General features: G+C 42.8%; 1 protein-coding gene across 1 annotated transcript in view; it reads right to left on the bottom strand.

Annotated features, from left to right (window-relative positions):
- KLHL15 (kelch like family member 15) overlaps window positions 1-4,987 on the bottom strand; it is a 207,252-nt gene extending 202,265 nt beyond the window's left edge. The window contains exon 1 of the mRNA XM_078657787.1: window positions 4,763-4,987. The gene's annotated coding sequence lies outside the window, so the exon portion shown is untranslated. The remainder of the gene's footprint in view (window positions 1-4,762) is intronic.
- Window positions 4,988-6,341: the final 1,354 nt, after the last annotated feature.

The raw sequence follows: 6,341 nt of genomic DNA, 5'->3' as shown, positions 1-6,341 counted from the left end.
TAAAAGTCGGAAGCAGGCTTTGAAATGTGTTTTCAGTACCTATGAAGTGTCTTTAGTCTGACTTTGATGCGGGCACATTTCTAGGCCTTGAGATGTCCTCCATTGTTATGCGCTAATGACATGAAAGAGAATGTTTTACTTGAAGGAATGACCTTTTACTAGGAAGACATATATTAAACCAGATGCTTAAAGTTGAGTATTAAAAGGGTGCTCTGAGGCAGTGACGACCATCTGCTATCCACTGCTTCTAAAATTAGCTCTCGATACCAAGGCTTATTTGTGTGCTCACAAACGCAAGCGGGCATGCAGACGCAAAGAATTGGCTAAAACAGGCTTTTCTATTTTAAACCCCAGCCTCCTGATGTGATATTCTTTCAGCATTAGCCAAATTCGTCAGCACAACCACTCCAACGCTAATAACATGATGACAGCATTAGAGCTTTAGCAGCACTGAAAGCCGGCCTGCTAGTTGATGAAGAACAAAAAACATCCCCACAGAAGCAGCAAGGTGATGACTAAGACACCAGGTCAAAGGTCAGGAGGGGGCGGGAGAGAGGGAGAAGCCGCCTGAAGTGAGTCAGCGAAAACATTACACAGCAGCACATGACCTTACACTAAAAGATGAAACACGGTAGTGTCCCCTAAATGAAAGGCAATTATGCCTTTCCCGATAAAGTCCCGTTTTAGTTGAAAGGAGGAGAGCCTCATTGTGGACGTAAAGGTGAAAACAGAGACTGAAAAAGAGTTCAGCAGAAATAATTTTTGAGAGTGCGGTTCACAGGCACTGTGTTTTCGGGAAGCAAATTAACCCATTTTCTTGGCCCCCTCTAGTTCACGACGAGCTGAAGAGAGAGAGAGAAACAAGACGGAGGGCATTGATGTGGGGAGGGGGGAGGAGAAATGCGACACAGCAGCACTTCACACGGCAGGCCGGCCGTGAAACTGAAAGCACGGCTGGCCGGCCGTGAAAGCCTTTGATGCTGCAGGGGGTGGCGGGCAGGGGAGGGGGCGGAGCGGGTAAAAAAAAAAAACAAGACGGAGGGAAAGGCAGATAAGGGGAGGGGGGAGGAGAAATGCGACACGGCGGGCAGGGGAGGGGGCGGAGCGGAGCGGGGAGAGGGTGTGAAAACAGCAGGGGCCTGGAGTGCGGCTGAGGGAACTGATGTGCACGCGCTTTTAAGCTCAATGCACATGCGCATTGAGCTTAAAAGTCACGGGCACTGCAAGGAATCACCACGATTCCTTGCTTGTTAGTTAAAGGTTGTTTAAGCCGCAATAGGCTCGCAAGCTCGATGCGCATGCGCATCGACAGGCGAGACCTAAAAAGGGAGAGTGCAATAAATTATAAAAACAAGATGGAATAAGACAGAAAGTTGTAGATAATTATAAAACGTGTTAGGTACATTTTACAAGCAATGTGTCCATGAATGAGCATGTCAATTGTACAGCTGCCTGCTAGAAACGAGTCCCGTCACAAACGCCAGACCTGCAGCAGGCTGTTTGTGCCCTTGCCTGTATTTTCTATCCCCATTCTGCCCTGCCTGGCAACAGCTTGCGGATTTCTGCAGTGCAGACCAGAGACCCCACTGCGCCACTAGTTCCTTCCTTGTTGTTGTTTTCTGCTGGTTTGTCGAGCTAGAGTTGTCTGCAAACAAGCCTAAAAGTATCAACTGAGGGATGCCAAACGTTCCGCTTTTCGTCATCCACAGGAAAAGCAAAAGAGGAGGATTGGAGCTGCCAGGCGGGACACCTTAAGTGGTCTATTGGTTTACCAACTTGGGGGCATATTATCAAGAAGCAGCGTCAACATTATCGCTGCTTTAACGACAGAAAGCTGCCGCTAAAGCGGCGATAATGGGCTCGATAATACGCCCTTGTGAATTCCCATAGAAGCTCATGTTCTGGTGTGAACACGGGCTTTTATGGGAATTCTCTATGGCGTATTATCAAGCCCATTATCGCCGCTTTAGCAGCAGTTTTCTGCCGCTAAAGCAGCGATAATGTTAACGCTGTGCGTGATAATATGCCCCCAGTCTCTTTCATCCTATGTAAGCAGGTAGAGATAGGTGCCTATTGGTGGCTAGAAGGGAGGAGTTGTAGCAGAGGACAGGCCCTGCACAATACAGCTTCAGAAACACATTTAGCTACAAAGATGCAAATGCAGCCCCATGTCATTAAAGAGTCCTGGTTGTGTGAATGAAAGCCATGCTGAAGTTTCTATATATAGAATATGTGTTTGGTGTTCATTTTTTCCATTAAACCCAGAAGCACAAGGAGAGTATAATTTGACCAAACTCAAACAGATTGTTAAAGCAGAGACCTGACACTACAGAACACTACTACTAGTTCCAAAGGCTCTAAATATTCTGTCATACTGCATTCTGGCGAAAATACCATAAAACTGTGCACTGTCCCCCAGGACCTGACACTACAGAACACTACTACTAGTTCCAAAGGCTCTAAATATTCTGTCATACTGCATTCTGGCGAAAATACCATAAAACTGTGCATTGTCCCCCAGGTAATATCCAGTCCAATTTCTTTTTTAAACACACTTTCTAGCAACATTTAGACGAACTCTAAATACTCTCAAACCAACAGAAAAGGAGCTACAGATCTAGATCAAAAAGTAACTGACCGACGTATGAGTAGATTGCAAGACATTTTTGTTAGGTGCTATGGCTGTAGTAGTTACCGGCCTGAACTCAGCAGAGAGGTGCCACCTCCAGCGTTAAGAGATTTCATGATTTTCCTGCAAAATCCTGCCATTGAGCAGTTTGATTATTAATCCCGGCAGCAACGGGTCAGCGTGTCACCGTTGCAGTGATAACCATGCATATATTTGACTGCCTGTGTAGGAAGGGCTTATTTCTTCCTGCAAGTACAAATGCAGGCTTGATAAGTGAGGCAAGTGAGACATGGTAGCCCCTCCCCGAATCTACTCCTAGCTAAATTATTAGTGGCAACGCATGATGACTCAGGACTTCTCTTCTTATCAATGCAGCATATCTCAGTAATTCGCTGATATGTTACACACATCAAATCTTACACGCATGTCTGTGGTGTTTCTTTTTCTCTAGTCTTACCGTGGATAGCCAACACTCAGCTGCTAGAAGTATACACTTCGCTCCGCTAATAATAGACCGTAATCAGTAATTTGAAGAATTGTGTGTATGTTGCCTTCTTAGGTGTACACGCGTGTAGAAGCAGGATAGCCTTGCATAAATATGATGTTAGTGGAACGCGAACATTACATCATAAGGGGAAGCGTTATTCTCAAAACTTGCAATTGATTTTGCCATTATCAGAAACTATTTTGTTGGTCTTATACCTACAAGTAACTGTATATAACATGTAAGGCACTCGTATTAAATGACAAATAAATGTGAATTACGCTAATATGTGGAAAATACATGGCTTTACTAGGAAAGCTCAGTTGGTAATGAAATGACTTCAGAATTTTTTGTGTATCCAAAGGGTCATAGACTTGGATCCTGGCCGGCATGCTGGGGAATATTACTGTGTATTTGTAGTGCTATGAGAGTCTAGACCGTAACAGAAAGCACTGTGAATTTATGTCAGGATTTCACATAGTATATCACACAAAGGCTACCAAAATTTAGAAAATGTAATGTATTGCACACAGCAGAAGACAAGCCGTATGAAGTATAAGAAAATCTGCCAAAAAAATGTGCAGAATTATTCAGTGTATAAAAGCTTACATGGCCTTCCAAAGTTGTATAACAGAGTTCAACGAGTGTGGCAACAGGGGAGTAAGAGGATGATGGCGGGGGAGGGGCCATAGAAGAGGAGGGGGTGGTGACAAAACTGTTTACAAATAAAGCTAATAACAAGAGGGTGGTAGCAGAGAAACAATACCAGAGCAGACAGTTGGCAGAGATGTGATCGCGGAGAATGGTGATGGCTGGTGGAGATAGTGAGGGCAGGATAAGTTAATGGCAGAAACCAGAGAGGTTTTGGCAATCGCAATCAAGGAATACTGGTAAAATAAAATACTAGAAATAAGCCGCAAAAACAAATCACCGTTGAGCCTCAAAATCTAAATGTTGGTGCTGCAAAATATTCGGGGGTGGGGGGGTAGGTTGAATCTGTTAAGAGAAGAGAATTAAAAATAGTAAAATCAAAACTCAGAAATTAACCAAGCCGTTATTGTCTGCTCGCACGTGAAGAGTCTTGAGAAGTAACAATGCAAAATCCACCACCCTACTCTTTACTTGTAAATAAAAACAACTTTATGTGTTCGGTACAAAAGCAAGATTAACAATACAACGCTGAACGCAGCGAATCACCAAAACTCATAGTATAGGAAGCAAAAAAGAAAAGGAAATATAAACATTTGAATTTTAAAAATGACTTGTGCAGTGCTGTCTAGGAAACCTCCTGAGTTGGAGCTGAAAGGATAGCTGTGGCTGCATACCAATCTGAGCATTGCCACGGCCCTCCCTCTGATACCAAACCATCTGCTGGAACATCCGCATCAAGCCTGGCGCATACTGGGCTGTGCGGAAAACACTAAAGCGATCACCTGATAAGAAGTGTAAGATGCGAGAGTTCAGAAAATAAGTATGGATATGTGGTCGAGGTGTTAATGCCACAGCTGTGCAGGTAGGGCATACTTGCCCTGGGGCTGTGCTTCAAATATGGCAGGAGTCTGTGCAGGCAGCCTCCACTCGTACGCGAAATGACTTTGATTGTGTAAATGACTGTTGAATAATGTGGTGACAGGGGTAGTAGCGCTTACCTCTCTGCAGCGCTGCAGCGCCGGTTGGAGCGCCCGCCTCCTCAATGCAGGTCAGGGGCGGTGGGCATTGGGCCCCGACTGCTTGTTGGGCTCCGCACTGCCCCTGGAGCCGCTTGCTTCATGCCGGAGGTAGGCCGAGCCTATACATTTATTTTGTTTACATCCTCTGCCGAGCTATACCACGGCCGCCATGTTCAGCAGGTCCGAGGTATCGTCACTTCCGGCGCAACCTTGATGGAACGGAAGGGCTTTCCTCTGTCTGAGGTTCGATAACGGAGAGCAGCCGCTGGTGATTTTGGAGCCTAATACAATGATAGAAAACTCACATTGGAAATTTTGCTTGCTAACTTAAAAATACGTAATGTAAAGGATGCGCATTTATGACCAATGCAATGGAAAAAAGATTGACCGCCTTATCAAAAAAAAAAAAAAAAACTGGGACTGGCAATAGACATCAAAGTAGGACTACAAACAAACGCACACGCAAAGTCTATACTACCCTACGGATTAATCGTGTTCTGCATTTAAGAATATATCATTTCAAAGTGCTGGAATATAATAAATCAAAACAAGCCGCGGGTTGCAACAACGGTACGACTAATATCAGTTCGTACCAGATGCTGGAGACGGAGCAAAAGTCAAATGATTATTCTTTTTAGGTTCGTTAACTTTTTTTTTTAATAAAACGTATACACACTACACACATTTGCAGTGCAATCCGATCATAAAGTTCAAAAAAGCCCAATTGAATGTTCAATCATGGAGTAAGGTCAGATTTGTTCACACAGACCAGGTCAGACCATGCTGGAAAGAAATGAGTTCATGTAATTTATTATTTATTTCACATATGGACTAGTATACTGGTATATATTTTATATGCATTGTTTTTGAATATGAAATACTAACAAAAAATTATAACACAAAGAAAATAAAACGTTCTTTATTTCTTTATATGTTAACCCCGTAACCAGGGCTTTAAGTGGAATGAAAACAAGCATTTGCGATGCAATAGGTCTCGCATTAGGAAAGTTTGATCTATTGGTATTGTAAATGACAAATATTTTATTTATGTGTTGGTTTTTAAAATAGAGAAATTAATAGCTTTGTCATTTACAAGCCAATAGTTTTAACTTTCGCAAATGTGACACCTATAGCATTTGTAATGCAATATGTGTTGTATTTACATGACTTAGATGTATTAATATTACAAATAACAATGGCTTTTATTTTTTTTAATAATTCATACTTACATAAAAGTTATTGTAATTTACAATGGCAATAGCTTAAACTTTTGTAAATAACTTTTGGGAAGATTATGTTCATTGTATTTTATTGTGATGAAAATCCAAGAACAGCAGTGAAATATTAACATCTTTTTGTGACATTTGTAATAAAGCTTGAAACATTGAGAGAACATATGTTGTTGAATGGTTGCACAGAGTGATGCTGTGGCGTTCAGTGCTGCTGAGTGATGCTGTGGCCTTCAGTGGTGCTGAGTGATGCTGTGGCCTTCAGTGGTGCTGAGTGATGCTGTGGCATTCAGTGGTGCTGAGTGATGCTGTGGCATTCAGTGATGCTG

The sequence above is a fragment of the Lissotriton helveticus genome, chromosome 8 (genome assembly GCF_964261635.1).
Source record: "Lissotriton helveticus chromosome 8, aLisHel1.1, whole genome shotgun sequence".
In the NCBI taxonomy this organism is placed as follows: domain Eukaryota; kingdom Metazoa; phylum Chordata; class Amphibia; order Caudata; family Salamandridae; genus Lissotriton; species Lissotriton helveticus.
This window is presented reverse-complemented; position numbering and strand designations above follow the sequence as displayed.